Here is a 17,122-nt window from a genome sequence, read left to right on the forward strand (position 1 = left end):
AATTTTCCATTTTTGTAAAGAATGCAAAGTTTAACCACCATGGAGAAAGCAGCATCCATAGCATCTGCTGATTATAATTGGGAAGAGGAGAAACTGGAATGCTACAATATAAAACAGATGAAGACTTAAATTTTAATTGACCGGTCTCTCCAAGAAGGATGAGTACCAAAAGGCGCTGGGGGACTAGGTCGAAGCAAGGAATACCCCTGAGAATGAGGAAGGGGATGAAAATGCAGATGGGCAGCTAGAAGGGCCATTTGGTCCAGGGGGGAAGAGAGCAACTTCCCCAGTAGGTAACAGTGTTTCTGCCAATAGTCTGTCCCCAGAGGAGTTGGAGGACAGAAAAGAGAGTGTAGGATGCATGAGATGGAGCTGACCAAGCTCAAGTTAAGTGGGCAGTTAGAATTGGAGTTTCAAACTAGGAAATTGGCCGTAGAAGAAAAGAGGATGCAGTTTGAGCATGAGAAAAGTTTGAGGGAGATAGAATTGAAAGCAAAGCGCTTAGAAATTACTCCCTCTGGTGGCAGCACACCTTCTATGCCTATTAAAGCAAGGGTGTATATTCCTAAAGATGTGGTGAGAGAAGTGTACAAGAATGATGATATTGGGCAGTGTTTCAAGGCCTATGAGGTAGCCATGTCTTCCACCAGGTCCCTGAGAAGGATTGGGGAGTGGGGTTGTGGGGGCGGTTCCTTAGTGAGGGGCGGGACACACTGTTAGACTTGCCTTCTGAAGTCCATAATCCATATAGCCAGATGAAAGATGCATTAATGTCCAGGTATGGTTTGACTCCTGAATTGTATAGACAGAGCTTCAGAGGTTGCAAGAAGATAGAGAGCAGTACCTGGGTGGAATATGTCTCTTTTTTCTGCAGAGCATTGGATGGTTGGGTGAAGGGTAGCAAAGTTGATGATTTTAAGGGGCTTTTTGATTTAATTGCATGGGAGCACTTGTCAAGTAAATGTTTTCCAGAGCTACGCCAGCACCTGATTGATAGCAGGCTGACTAACCCTAGGAAGCTTGCTGAGGAGGCGGACTGCTGGGTCAGTACCAGGGTCAACAAGGGTCACATGGGAGACTCAGCCAAGAGTGGGCAGAGTTCCCAGCAGAAGAGTGGGGGGGTCAAGGGTAAACAGGGGGAGTTCCAGAAAGGTCACCAAAGTAATTCCCAAGGTAACCAAGGGAAAGGTTCCCAGCCTCTCCCTGAGAAGAAACCACCCGGGCCCTGATAGGTCTACCTGTTCGGAGGGGACCCCTGAGGTGCTACAACTCTGGGGACCTGGGTCATAAGGCCAATGATCCCTGGTGCCACCAGTTTGGAAAGACAGCACCCCCTGGTGCACCACCCCGGCAGATGGTATGTGTAGCCCTGGTGGAGGAGCTGGGAGTCCAAGGTGGTTTGGGGTCCCACAGAAATCGCCTGTGTCTCTTTCAGAGACAGTGAAATGGTCCCCAGTACCCAACTGCCTGACACCACTAAGGAATACAGGCAGTGGGTGACCATCAATGGCCATAGAGTGGAGGCTCTTAGAGACACAGGAGCAAGTGTGACAGCTGTCTAGTGTCACCTGGTGTCTCAAGAACAGGTTGTCCCCAATGCATTTTACCCATTTGTTGCCGCTGACAACACAGAGAGCCACTGCAAGGTGGCTCAGGTTCCCTTTTATGTGAAGGGGTCTATGGTACTCTTCAGGTAGTAGTGAGGCCCGCCATGCCTGTTGACTGTTTGTTAGGGAACGATTTGGAGAGCTCACCTTGGATGAAGGTGGATCAAAGTGCTCATTTAGAGATGTTGGGTCTGCCTGACTGGGCATGTGTAACCGCACGGTCCATGGCAGCCAGTAAAGGTGCTCAAGAGGACCTGGAGCCTGAGAGGGGGGCCCAGGTGCATGCCTTAGAGAGAAGCAGGGGGTGTGGGAAACCGGCCCCCGAAGTTCCCACAGTCCAGGAGGAGGCAGACCTTGAGGGGGATGCCCTGGAGCCTACAAGGGAACAGGTAGCTGAACTGGGGGATGTGCCTGAGCTGACCCATTGGCAGTAAGAAGGAGGACCCTCCAGGGAAGAATTCTGCAAGGAGCAGAAAGAATGCCTTCTCTTGTGGGTTTGCGACAGCAGGCTGCAGACCAGGCAGCAGGTGATCAGCCTGGATCACATTGGATCTACTGGGAGAATGATCTCTTGTATACAGAGCCTAAGGTTGCTGAGCCTGGGTCAGCCCGTGTGCTGGTGGTACCCTAGCGCTTCAGACCCTTCCCACTGGGTCTGGCTCATGATGTGCTGTTGGCAAGACATTTGGGGCAGGACAAGAACTTTGAGAGGCTTGTCCCCCACGTTTATTGGACCCAAATGGGCAGTAGTTCAGACACTAAAGACATGTCAGACTTGCCAGGCAAGTGGAAAGAGTGGGAGGAATCAATTCCCTGTGGTCAGCACCCCCTTTGAACGGGTGGGTATTGACATTGTGGGGCAACTGGACCCCAAGACAGCCATGGGCAACAGGTTCATCCTGGTCTTGGTGGACCATGCCACCCGGTACTGGGAAGCCATACCTCTGAGGACAGTGTTGGCCCCCATGATGGGACGGGCACTGATGGAAATTTTCTTCAGAGTGGGATTCCCTCACGCAGTAGTGTCTGACTGTGATACAAACTTCATTTCCAAGTACATGAAGTCGCTGTGGCAGCAGTGTGGGGTAACCTACAAGTTCACCACTTCTTACCACCCCAAGGAAATGGGTTGGTTGAAAGGTTCAACCGAACCCTGAAAGGCATGATTATGGGTCTTGAGGAACCTATGAGGCGTAAGTGGGACTTCTTCTTACCATGCCTGCTCTTTGCATACTGTGAGGAGCCACAGAATTCTCTAGGGTTCAGTGCCTTTGAGCTTCTCTATGGTCACCCAGTGAGAGGACCTCTAAGTTTGGTCAAGGAAGGCTGGGAGCACTCTCCCAGGAAACCTCCCCAGGATGTATATAGCTACATGCTGGCCTTCAGGAACCAAACTAGGCGTTCTAGCAACTCGCTGAGGCACATATCCACCGCCTCTGGGAAGCGCTGATGGCACTATGGAAGGTAGGCCTTACGATCAAGGTGAGTAAGTGCCAGATCGGGCAGGGTTCCGTGGTGTACTTGGGACACCAGGTTGGGAGCGGCCAGCAAGGCCCCTGCAACCCAATATTGAAACCAGCCTGACTTGGGAGCCCCCTAAAACGCAGACAGAGGTGAGAGCCTTTTTAGGACTCACTGGGCATTACAGGAGGTTTGCCCACGGGTATGGCACCATTTTTGCACCCTTGACACAGCTGACTTCTAGGAAGCAGCTAGGAAAGGGATTTGGACTGACACCTGTCAGAAAGCTTTTGAGGCCCTGAAAACTGCCATGTGCAAGGCACCCATGATCCTGGCACCCAACTTCTCCAGAGAGTACATAGTACAAACATTCGCTTCAGAGCATGGTGAGGGGGCTGTTTTGTCACAGATGAACGAGGAGGGCATAGATCAACCTGTAGCCTTCATCAGTAAGAGGTTACTTCCACGGGAACAGAGGTGGAGCGCTATTGAACGTGAGGCATTTGCTGTGGTCTGGGCACTGAAGAAGCTGAGACCATACTTGTTTGGGACTCACTTCCGGGTTCAGACAGGCCACGGGCCCATCAGATGGTTGATGCAGATGAGGGGTGAGAATAGAAAACTGTTGAGGTGGTCCATTTCCCTACAGGGGATGGATTTCATGGTGGAACACCGCCCTGGTAATGAACATGCCAATGCTGATGGTCTCTCTAGATTTTTCCGCCTTAGTGATGAGAACTCCCAGGAGGTAGTGTAGTTCTTCCCACATTTCAGCTGGAGGGGACACGTGTTAGACCTGGCACCTTGGCCTGGGTATCCCTTCCATTTTTTGCTATTGCCTCATGTGTTTTTGCTGGTGTTGAATGCTTTGGGCACCGTGCCACTGCTGTCCAGTACCACAGTGCAAGTGCTTCCTATTGAAAATTGATGTATGAATAAGTGATTCCATGATTGGCTGGTTTGGTTTACTTGTCAGACCCTAGTACAGTGCAACCAGGAGTGCCCAGGGCTGGTAATCCAAATGCTGCTGGTGGGCTTCCAGCACTGGTTGTTCCACCCACAGAAGCAACCTGAAAAAGTGTGTCTAAGGCTTGCCATTGCAGAGCCTGTGTGCAGTCTAGTACTACCATGCTGACTGGGCAAGTGCACCAACTTGACAGTCCCTAAAACTTTATTTTACTTCATATCAGACACCTCTATGGTAGGCCCAAGGCCAGTGTGCATTGTAAGTATTAGGTAGGACATGCCCTGGTATGTGTGGCATGTCCAAATAATGAATTACAGCCATTTTCGCTTTTCACTATTGCAAGGCTACCTGTTCCCCATAGGCCAGAATGGGCAGTTTTATTATTACATCTTATAATCCTAAGTGACTCAGGGAACTAGGTAGAAATTCGAGTCTAGTATGCCTGAACTCAGAATGATAAAATACATCTTTTAGTTGGTTTTAACATTCTGGGTTTGAAAATACCACTTTTAGAAAGTAGGTATTTTCTTGTCTAGCCATCCAAGCCTGCCTCTGCTAGGTTGTATATTCCTTGTCTGGAGTTTGAGTGACAGGGGCTGGGGGATTCCAGGAGACAGGGTGAGTCAGCCCAGGGCTGAATAGAGAGATCTGCATGTAGATGGGTGGGAGGAGTTGCACCTGGGACCTGCATAGGGCTGTGCCTTCAGTCCACAATGCTGGCTCCACCTCCTGTGGTGCGTCTGATGCCCCTGCCCTGCACTGTGAAAGGAAAGGAGTCAGGTCAACAAAGTGCCCCAGGACTGACCAGAACTGGTTTGGACTAGGCAAAGGCCTCTCTGCCTTCAGAGAACGAAGAGAAACTGTGTATAAAAAGGGGGACCCAGACCCCAGAACTTTAGATCACTTTGGGAAACAAGAAGAAACCTTTGCTGAGGAGTGAAACCAGACAGACTGAGGAGAGGCTATCCCTAAGCTTGAGGGTTTGGCCTGCAGTGGTTGCCTGACTGTCAAAGAAAGGAGAAAGGAACTTTGTGTGTACTTTTGTCAACTTGTAAAGGATCTCCAAGGGCTTGAGAAAGAGCTTGCCTCCTGCTGAAGTCTAGGGGACAACAGACTTCAACCACCAGCTCCCTAAGAGTTCTTTGGAAGTGCCTGCAGCTGTGCTGGACTTTCTGAGGGACTGCGTGTCGCAAGGAGCTGGAAGCGCGACTCACGAGCAAGAAGCGTGTCGCCGAACTGCCGCTGTCACAACATGAAAGCACCTCGCATCACCAGAGAAGAGGATCGACATCGCATCAGATGCATCCGCATTGCCCCGGGAAGCGTGTCGCAGGGCCTGTCGCTGCTTATTGCCGAAGAAGAGGATCGACGTAGCATCAGACGCCGCCGCATCACCGGGGAGAGTGTCACAGGGCCTGTCGCAGCTCGCATCGTTGTCGAAGCATCTCGCATCGGTGGAGAAGAGGATTGACGTTGCATCAGACTCTGCCGTATCACCTCGAATCGTGTCGCAGGGCCTGTGGCGGCTCACAGCATGTCGCATCAAGAAGACAACGCCATCTTTGTTTCTTTGCACCAGATCTTCAGCATATCACCGTTCTTGTGTGTAAGGAACCGACTCATCACCTTCCCTACAACACTTTCTTTGTAGAAGTGTTACGTATCTTGAGGTACATTGAACTCAAAGTGTTGCATATACCATCTTAAGAGAACTGAGCTAATTCTACCATTTTGAAAGTACAGTATTGTGGATTTTTGTCATTTGTGGTCTTGTATTAAATCTATATAAAAAATACTTGCGGGTGACGCTGTGGAAACCTTGTGGAAACCCTGCCTAAAGAATAACCAGGACCCCTGACCTTGCGAGAGCCTACCTCGTCAGCGCTGTTCCCCATGGACCCTTGTGCCTGCTGGTCTCTGTCCCCCTCCCGCTGCCGCAACCGTCAACCAGAAGCGGCCGCCGATTGGAGGGGGGCACAGGACTACGTTTCCCGCCCTGCTTAGCGGCGGGAGACGCCGCTGACATCGCACCAGGCGGCGCATAAAAAGCGCGTCACCCCGGTGGAGTGGGTGACACTGTGGAAACCCTGTGGAAACCCTGCCTAAAGAATAACCAGGACCCCTGACCTTGCGAGAGCCTACCTCGTCAGCGCTGTTCCCCGTAGACCCTGGTGCCTGCTGGTCTCTGTTCCCGTCCCGCCGCTGCAACCGTCAACCAGAAGTGGCCGCCGAGCAGAGGGGGACACAGGACTATGTTTCCCGCCCTGCTTAGCGGCAGAGACTCCGCTGACATCGTGCCAGGCAGCGCATAAAGAGCGCGTCACCCCGGTGGAGCGGGTGACGCTGTGGAAACCCTGTGGAAACTCTGCCTAAAAAATAAACAGGACCCATGACTTTGCGAGAGGCTACCTCGTCAGCGCTGTTCCCCATGGACCCTGGTGCCTGCTGGTCTCTGTCCCCCTCCCGCCGCCGCAACCGTCAACCAGAAGCGGCCGCCAGGCGGAGGGGAGCACAGGACTACGTTTCCCGCCCTGCTTAGCGGCAGGAGACGCCGCTGACATCGCGCCAGGCGGCGCATAAAGAGCGCGTCACCCCCACGTCGCGGGAGCGCGCGGGAGCACGTGGGAGCGCGCGGGAGCGCCCGGGGCTAAGCCCGGGCAAAGGGCGGGCCCTCTGTGGCCCTCAGAGGCCCAAGGAGGATGGGACGGGCTACCCCCCTTTGAATTTGACTCGAATCCTCCTGCATAAGGTGAGAGACTCAATTATATTACCTGCCTATCTGTACAGTGACTAATATCCACGAGCTGAAGTAAAGGCATCTGTATAATATTGTGGCAACTCAATTTACAGACCAAGGACAACTTAATCATAGCATGATGAAAGTTAAAAAGACACCTATTGCTACTAGATCTTCAACCAGGAACAAAGTGGTTCCTACCACACCTTTGCCCACCCTCACTGCAATCGACATCATGCTGCAGAAAACCATCAACGTCGTAGCTGATGCTATTCAAAGTACTGAGAGACATCTTTCTTTAACCCCTAACTTATGTTTCCCTAATTTATCACAATACAATACCCCTGTTACAAACACACTGGATCTTAGTACTAACTCGCAGGATTCACTCTTAATGCAATCGTTTACAGGTTTGCCTAATACCCAGGCAAGAGAAACCCCTACCCCAGACACAGACACACCAATAATCTGTAACAAAGCAGAAAGTAGCATACTACTAAATCGTAGCCCACAGATACACCAAGGTACTCCTTCTTTAACGAAGGACATACCATTAACTTTATCATGCGAATTTAACACAGGGGGATTACCATCCTTAAACACCCCAGTGAGTGAAAAGGACAATCCGATAAATAAACCTAGAAGTGGGTACAGGAAAAAGTTAAAAATTAATAGGAGACAAATTTCACGATCTACTTGTAGACACAAATCTTCTGTTAAAGACATTTGGTCTACTTTTAGATCAACAAAACAGACAAACAATTTAAATACTTACCAGTCTTTTCCATCAAATAACACATTGGGCAGTGTTCACCGGTCATGCCAAACTGACCCATCATCGCTAGATGATACTATATTTTTGGACCGTATAGAACACCTAATAAGGTCTCTCTTGCTACCAATAAGAGAAAGAATCATTAAGTTGGAAGAATTGACGGAGAAATCCAACTCCACACATAATAAAAACTCAGCATTAATACTGGAAAAAATTGATTCTTTACCAGCAAAAGAGGCGCTATCTAAATGCCCATCCAAATTGTCCAATAAAAAGACTGTACGACCAAAAAATCCTCCTGATACTGGCAATGCTAAACAGCCACTACCTTTGTCGTTGACAGGTCCTGTGATAGGTACTGTTTTGGATGTTCCCAATAAAAACTCTACTGTCCTTAATAATATTAGTGTCCCAGCAGAAATTCCAGATACTAATGCCACTCCTGAGTCGCCGCTATTGGAAAACAACGAGAGCGAATGGGCAGCTGAGGGTCTATGTCTGGACAATCAAACTGTCCAGCATGGATCCTTAAGGCCCTTGGTAGTACAAAAGGTGTCAACAAACGTTCCCAATGTAATCTCAACTCAAAAACCGCTTAAAAAACCAATACACACTAATCTTTCCCCAGAGTCTCACCCATACACAATGGTGATGATAGGTGTTCCTAAACTAGTTGAGGGAAAGACAGAGACATATGGGGAGTTAAAAAATAAGGTGTCCCACTGGTTAACCACCCATAGGCCACTTCAACCTCACCTTGACGGCCGCATAGCACATGTTAGGAGGGTAGACTGGGTGGGCCACAGATTTAAATCTACAGAAGGAGACTGCATTATTGTTACATTTAATGACACCAGAGTGGCAAGGTACATTACCAGATGGAGGGACAGTTTTACAAATAGTTTGATCGGTACAAAGGACCTTAGTTATTTCTACCCTTCTAATGGTCCTGGGCCAAATAACAGGTATCCCCATCCCCATGGGGAACAGAGAGGGTCCTATACTCACACTAATCAATACCTACACTGGCAAAACACTGATAAAACCAGTCACCATGATTTGGGTGACCAATTATATCCTGGCCCGCTATACCTTGGAATCATAGAACTAGAGATTATTCAGCAATGTACCCAGAGAGTAGGGAAGGTTTATACCAGATACACCAACAGGAATACCAATACTTCCCTAACATAAACAAGCAGTACAATGTTCCTGTTTCCAATAGATTTCATGCCTTTTATGGCCAGTGTGATTTGGAGGGGGTTGACTGACTACCCGAATCACAAACTTCCTGTGTGAACAAGGATATGGCAAAATGTGAGTTGATATTAGACAAAAGTAACAACATAAAGGGTCTTAATGCTTTTGACACTACTATTTGTCTTCCAACATCTGAGCAAATGGGCATCATCACAAGAACTTCAGAAGAGTGCTTATCCCCACAAAATAGTCCTGAGCTGTTCATAAATAACGTACAAGCTTTCAGCCATGAACTATTTAACGAACAACAACAGCATAACGCACTAGAAGATCAAGAAGTTGCTAGAACAGAGCCCATTCCCCTAAAAGCTGCTACAGTTGTATCTTCAAGTACAGACCTAAATTCTACAAGTCTGGTATCATGGAATACGGCAGGCCTGGCCGATAAAATTTGTGACCCTACCTGGCTGTCATTTGTTAAACAATATGCAGTGATATGCCTGCAAGAGACTTGGCTGGTAGACAAAAAATCTGCTCACATCGCCGGATACCAAAGTTTTTTCAACCAGGCTGAACCCTCTAACAATGGGAGAGCAAAGGGGGGTTTGGCCATTTATATAAGTTTGGCTCTTACCCACCATAAAACCATCCGACACACAGGTAACAGGAATCTACAAGTACTTGAGCTAAAAAGGGGTAAATCCACTCTGACCTTGATTAACTTTTATAGCGCATCAAATCAGTTTGGAGAATGCAATCTACAGCTCTTGAGTGACTTTTTGAGCGACAACAAAGAGAAACTGTCGAGTAAACTGTTGATTGCCGGTGACTTTAATACACACCCCTGTGGGAATCCTGGAGAGACACCCATTGGATACTTAGGGTGCAATAGCATAAAAGGATTTCACTTTGACAACTCGCGGCGCGGTACACTGCTTAATAATATGATGGACAAGTATAATCTGGTTGCTGCCATGTCCGAGACACCGGAGCATACACTCTTCCAAGTTCCTACGTTTAAAGGTAACTCAAAAGGCTCATACATAGATCACATTTTATTATCCACTGATCTTGTGAACTTTGCCTCGGATTTCCGCATTTAATGGAATACCCATAGTGATCATAAACCGATTTCTATTAATGTTGGTGGAGGTATCCAGGAATTGCGAAAGAACAGTGAAAGCCGTGGAACTTTAAAAACTATAAATGGAAAGCGCTGATTAAAATGGACTATGGTGGACTGTGATAATCTATACACAGCGATAAATAACCTCTGCAGTTTGGATCTCGAAACCTGTGTGTCATCTACATCATCTCCCGGTCAAATTTTGTCTGCTTTTGAGGGGATCGCTGCAGTAGTGGGGTCTTTATTAACTGTGCCTGTAAGAGGGAGTATTGGAAATAATCCAAAATGGTTTGATCATTCTTGCTCCAAGGCGAATAGAGACCTCAAGACAGCCTTAAAAGTTAAACCTAGAGACCCAGCCTGTATTAAAGCTATGCGTACACAGTATAAAAAATGCCTGGCAACACGGAAAAGAGAGGTTAAGGCGAGCACCTGGGAGTCTCTTTTAGACCCGAAAATCCTGGGTAATAGTGCCAGGTTCTGGGAAATCATAAATAAGCCATTATTTGACGACCCAAGTAATGCGGCACTTGGCACAAATATCCCTGAGGAAGACTGGGTCACTCACTTTAGCGTCATTTTTAAAAGTAATAAGCCCCAGGCAGAATATTCTTCTATTACTCCTATGGAGAATTTATTGCACTTTACAGCTAAAGAGATTGAAATAGGTATTCAAGGCCTAACTTGTAACAAGGCCCGTGGGCCTGATGGCCTCCCCCCGGACCTTTTTAAATCCCTGCCATCACTTTGGGCCCCAGTCCTTACCGCAGTAATTAATGCAGCGGCATCGTCTGGTTGCCCACCCTCATGGGGGATTTCTACTATAGTACTTGTATTTAAAAAAGGTGATCGCAGTAGTCCACTTCTCTATAGACCAATATCTTTAATTAATTCCATAGCAAAAGTGGTAGGGGGTGTAATTTTAAACAGATTAACAACTTGGGCCGATGAAAATAATATAATTTCCCCAATTCAATATGGTTTCAGGCCTGGCCATTCAACGATTACCCAATGCCTGAACCTATATATGATTATAGGGAAATATACTATGGCCAGAGAAGGTACAATCCATATGGCATTCATGGATCTATTGTCGGCTTTCGACTGCGTAGATCGGGGTAGATTATGGGATGTCATGGCTAAAATGGGCATAGAGCAGAATCTGATAAACTTCATAGCCGACATGCACTCCGATACACGAGCTAATGTCAGATATACTCAAGATTTAAAAGTAACAAGGGAATTTGGAATACATCGTGGTGATCGCCAAGGGTGTATTCTAGCCCCATTCCTATTCAATCTGTATATCAACGACTTAGAACAATATCTCTTAGACACAGGAGTCGATTACCCCTATGTAGGCCGGAAAGGACTGCCGGTACTGCTTTATGCGGACGACGCAGTCCTGATCTCCAGGACAGCAGCGGGATTACAAACTCTACTAAAAGCATTTTATGACTTTATGCAATCCCGGGATTTGAGCATTAACAACTCAAAATCGTATGTCATGAAGGTAGGCCTGGGGTACAAAAAATCAAATACCTTTAATATAGACGGGGAAAAAAATCCTGTGACAAAGACATTCTCCTACCTGGGTGTCCTTTTGGACCACCAACTGAATTGGGGACCTGCTATACAGAGGAAAATTGGAGAGGTAACAAGGGCTAATGCTGCCATACTTGATTTTGCAAGGAAAATGGGTAACTCACCAGTGGCTGCATTGCTCCAACTTTATAAAGCAAAAAGTATATCCATTGCGTGTTACGGTAGTGAATTATGGGGGTTTACTTCCCACAGAGGTCTGGAAACTGTAGAAAATAACTTCCTAAAAATAGTTCTGAGGGTACCAAGGGGCACTGGTAACTTTACCGTTCATGAAGAATTAGGTATGTCATACTTGAGCGACAGTTTAGCCTTAAACCCTGTACTTTGTTGGCTAAACTGCTGGACAAATACTGCAATACCTTTAACCCAAAAAATCTTAAAAGAAGCAATAACTTGGGAAAACGGATCTAAAGTTCCTTGGCTTAAATATATTAGAAAGTGCCTAATTGAACTAGGGCGCCCTAATCTTTTTACAACCCCTGAACTCATTAGAAAAACGGATGTTACTTCTGTGAAGAAGTTATTTCTTTCCTCTAGGTACCTAGCCCGGGAGGAGGCCGAATTAAAGAAAGACAGTGTACGGAAACATGTACTTGTAAAAACGTCTGTATATATGGAACCGTACCTGTCATGGTCCCCGACAGGCTATGACCGTTTTTTACTCTCGAGGTTCCGCCTAGATCTATTCCACCTTCTACTGGCAGTACCGAGGGGGGCCCATTGGGGCCAAGTGTTGCCATCTTACGGCTGCGACGATAAGTCTCCACAAGATTTGGCACACTTTTTATTCATCTGCCCTTTTTACTTGATACCGAGGAAATTATACCTAAAACCAGTAGTCAAAAAGCTGAACTTTGCACAAATTCGACCAGCACTTTATTATCTCTAACTACTAAGTAGTGATTGCACTTTGTTTGTATGTAGTTTTTTAAAACTTGCGATCAAATTTAGGAAAAGCATGGAGGGATAATTTGTGTTCTTGTCGAGAGTTTCTCTTTTAATTCTTTAAATCTGATTGTTTTTAAACTGTGTATTCTGCCTGTAAACTGATACTTTTTGTGATCTCTAGTAATGTATGAAATAATTGTAAAATTTTTATTGAAATGTGCTTTTATGAATGTTACTATGTACATTCGAATAAAGTTCTTTTGACTTTGACTTACTTATTTTTAATATACAACTGGTGTGGTGTCCATCTGCGGTGTTGTCACTTGATGACTGTATGTGTTCACAAATGCTTTACACACTGCCTCTGAGACAAGCCTGTTTGCTCGTGCCAAGCTACCAAGGGGGTGAGCAGGGCTTATTTTAGGAGTGTACCCTCTGACCCTGACTAGATGTAAGGGTCCTTATTTGGACAAAGGTACCTACCTCTGCCAACTAGAGACCCCCAAATCTAACAGTGACACTATCCAAAATCCGTGGGTGTCAATGAAGACACCATGATGGAGCTAGGTGGATAGATTGATTCCCACTGTAGCAAAGCAAGAGGGAAATAAGCCGGTCTGTAACAACACATTAGGGAAAGTGCAGATCTAATTGGACATTGCAGTGTGAGTACAATTCTATAGGAAAACTCAAGGAAGATAATGACACTTGTTATGGTTAAGGGATGCACCTCGGAAGTGAGGCCTACAGAAGTGGTGGGAGTGAAGGGACACTGTTCGAGGGAGTATTAGTCCAGGGACACAGTATGAAAGAAGTAGGATAAAAGAGGCTGCAGAGGAAGCAGAACTGATGAATTACTGCAGGAAGAGAACCATGCAGAAGTGACAACAGGGAAATTGAATGAGGTACCAGAATAAAATGAACAAAGAAGTTGCCAGGACTGAAGATGACCTGTAGGGAGACAGGAGGACTGAAATAAATATTTGGTATTTTATGCATTTCCCTATCCTGTTAGTGTCCTAAATAATTTTCTACTCTCTTGATGTTTATGCTATTTAGCAATATTCTATGGGATTGTATATTCCGTCACTGACAGTTCGTCATTTTCTCTCAGTACTGAGCAGGAAAACATCTCTACTCTAAGGGGTCAGGGTTGTATATTTATATAAATATGGCAGGAGAAAAAAAGGATAGGTTTGTGCGGGTAAACCTGTACTATATGATGTAAAACAGTTCAGGAGTTCAGCTTGAAGCGGCAGTGCTGAGAGGAAGCAGAGCATATGAGAAACTTAAGGGAGGGAGCAAGCCTAATAAAAAAAATGTATTTCAATGTGCCATGTAATTAGCATGCACCAATGCAGGCTCACACTTTTGATTCCTGAAATGCTTTTAAATGGAAAAACAGCCAGACTTCCATAGTGTACCCCTTGTGACGGTACGCACACAACTCAAAGCATATTCTTATTTGACTTGTAGGTTGGGACACTGATCCTGAAAATAACGAGTCAACAATTACATATATATTTCAGAGATGTTGTCTTCTTTAGTGAGATTTTGAATAAATTCCCAACTTGATACTTGATGTAGGATTCCTCGTTCACCTCTGGATAGGCTTCAATGAGTCAAAAAAGTCATTTGTGGGTTCCTGTATTGTATTGTAATGTATTGTAATTGCATTATATAGAGCTTACTACCACTGACGAGGTGTCGAAAAGCTTTTTGGGCGGGTAGCACGCTACTCCGGGACCCAAAGAGGATTAGTGTGGAATTAGTATAGTGAAACATGCAAGTACATTTTAAGTGGTGGATAGGTTAGTCAGTTATTTGGATTTGGAAAGATAGCAGAAGGATAGTGGAGGACAAAGGTTTGTATTTATTTATCGCTTGTTGAAGCACGCTATTCAGGAAGCCTATAATGGATTAGTGGTGAAGTAATGTGGTGAAATATGAGGTAATTTCAGTGGTGGATATTAGTCTGTTACTTGGAGTGAGAAGGATAGCGGAGGGATAGAAGGGGAAGAAAGATTTGCATTCCTATAGCACTTCTTACCCCTTATGGGTGTTGAAGTGCTTTTCTGGTGAGTAGCACGCCACTCCGGAACCCAGTAAGAATTAGTGTTGAAAATTAGTATAGTATAAATATGAAATAATTTAAGTAGTAGATATGTTATTCAGTTATTTGGGCAGTATATTAGTATGATTGAATATGGAAATTTAGAAGTGAACATGTTAGTCTGTTAATTTTGATTGAAAAGGATAGTGGAGGGATAAAAGAGTGAAGGATTTTTTTTTCTAGGTTTTAGCAGTAGGTAGAGGCTTTGGGATGAGTTAAAAGAAGTTTTGGAGGGGAGGAGTCAGATGGGAGAGTTTAGAAAAGTTTGTTTTAACCTCTTGGCTGCTAAGGCATTATTTGAATTTGTCTTTAATTTCCATTGAAATCAATGGAAAGTCCATGACGAGTTACCCTTGTCATTAGCAGCCAAGAGGTTAAGGGATCGGTGTAGTAAAAAGAGGTGTCAGATGATACAAGAAGGGGTAGAGCACGAGAGAGTCTAGAAAGGGTTATTTTGGTGATCATAGTAGTGGTATGGGGTTTGGGATAAATGAGAGTGTGGATGTAGAGGATATATTGATAAATGTATAGGATGAGAGATAGAGTAGTGCATTGGAAGGAGTAGTAGAAAGAAGTTTGAGATGAGTCAGAAGGCTGGGCTAAAACATATATTGAGGGAAGTATTGCTGAGAAATATGCTAGTGCATTGGAAATGCTAACTTAGAAGAAAGTGATCAATATATAGATCCATAAGTGCATTGAAAGTATATAGATACATAAAGGAAGTAAGTATATTTAGATTAAATATATTGATAGTGGCACAGGATGAGAAATAGGGTAGTGCATTGGTTATGCTTTTTCAGGAGAAAAATAACAGAAACACAGATCCAAGTACATGGAAGGTACATAGATGCACAATGGAAGTATGTACATGTACACCAAAGATGATTTTTATTTATTGATTAATATTATTATTATTATTTTTTCTTTTCTCTTAACAACATAATTATTTTACATGTTTTATAAAGTAATACACAAAGATTGGTACATATCTATAGTGAAAACAAATGCTTATATTCAGAGGGGTATGCTGTAAATGTATGTTTCCGTATGGTGCTTATGTGGGGAAGAGCCAAATCTTGAGTAGTTTTCTGAAGATAAGGTGGTTGTCGGTGGATCTTATGTTGGGGGGTAAAAAGTTCCATAGTTTGGCTACTTGAACAGAGAAGGATGTGCCACCCAGGTTTTTTTTCTTGTATGGTGGGATTTTGAGGCGAGATGCTCCTTTAGAGCGGAGGTTCCTTTGTTGAATGTGTTTGGTAATTTTATTCCTGATGAAGAGTGGTCCTATTCCATGTATTGCTTTGTGGGTAATACAAAGCAGCTTGAACGTGGATCTTCTGACAGCCGGTAAACAATGCAGGGCTTTCAAGGCAGGGGAGATGTGGTCTCGTGGTTTGATATGCAAGAGTAGTCTGGCAGCCAAGTTCTGAATCCGTTGTAGTCTTTTAATGGTTGTTAAAGGTGATCTGTTGTAGAGGCTATTGGCGTAATCGAGTTTGGATAAAACAAGGGAGATGGTAGCTTGGACCTTGTGTGGAAATCCAAATGAGGGAAAATTAGTCACAGCGTTTTTATAGTAGCAAAGCTTGATCTTGCTAGTTTATCCACTTGGGCATCCATTGACAGATTGGAGTCCATGGTCATTCCGAGGTTTCTTACTTCCTTCGATACTTTAGGCAGTGATCCCAGTTCATCAGGCCATGCGGCAAGCGGGTTGTAATTTTTCCAATCGCCACATGTGAGTATTTCAGTTTTTGAAGCATTCAATTTGAGATGACTCGAAGTCATCCACTGATCCACTGCTCTGAGACAGCTGAAAATTGGTGATTTTCCAATGTCTTTGTGGCATTCCAGTTGAAGGAGTATTTGCGTTTCATCTGCATAGTTGTAGCACGTGAGGTGAAATGTATGGATCAGTACTGGTAAAGGCTTCATGTAGATGTTGAAAAGCATGGGCGGGATAATAGAACCTTGAGGGACCCCTGCTTTTGTGGAGTACGGTTTGGATGAGAAAGGTGGGGTATGGATGACATTAGTTCTGTTTCGAAGGTAGGACGCGATCCAGTTTAGAGCAGTTCCCTCTATGCTGGCTCCATAAAGTCTTGTCATGGTCAACCGTATCAAAGGCAGCTGAGAGGTCCAAGAGGAGTAGCGCAGGAACCCTGTTGCGGTCAACTGTATTCTTTAGGTCATCCCAGATGGCAAGGAGGGCAGATTCTGTTCATCTTCCCGGACTAAATCCTGTTTGGAAATCTGAAAGTATGTCATTCTCTTCTATGAATTGTGACATCTGGCGAACGCTGCTCTTTCTATCAGTTTGCCCAGGAAGGGTCCATTTGTAATGGGTCTGTAGTTGTCTGGGTTCAGCGGTTCCAAGTTTGTTTTCTTCAGTAAAGGGTGTATGTATGACTTTTTGAGTTCTTGTGGAAATATTCCAGTAGTTAAGGAATCGTTGATGATTCTTTTTACTGGAATGGCAGCAGAGGTTGTTAAAAGAATTGTCTTGAAAGTTTGTGGCGGACAAGGGTCAGAAGGGCTGCCGGCAGGCCTGCTTGCTTTGACCAGCTTCATAAATTCATCATGTGAGATGTGTTGGAAGGAACAGAGAGGCTTGATTAGAGCATTCTTGGATAGTTGTTT

At 45.2% G+C, this 17,122-nt stretch overlaps 1 protein-coding gene across 6 annotated transcripts in view; it reads left to right on the forward strand.

The window, feature by feature from the left end:
- The window catches only part of LOC147747718 (complement factor H-related protein 3-like), a 966,023-nt gene that overhangs the window by 549,465 nt on the left and 399,436 nt on the right, over positions 1-17,122 (forward strand). The window lies entirely within an intron of this gene.

The sequence above is a fragment of the Lissotriton vulgaris genome, chromosome 1_1, assembly GCF_964263255.1.
Source record: "Lissotriton vulgaris chromosome 1_1, aLisVul1.2, whole genome shotgun sequence".
NCBI lineage: Eukaryota > Metazoa > Chordata > Amphibia > Caudata > Salamandridae > Lissotriton > Lissotriton vulgaris.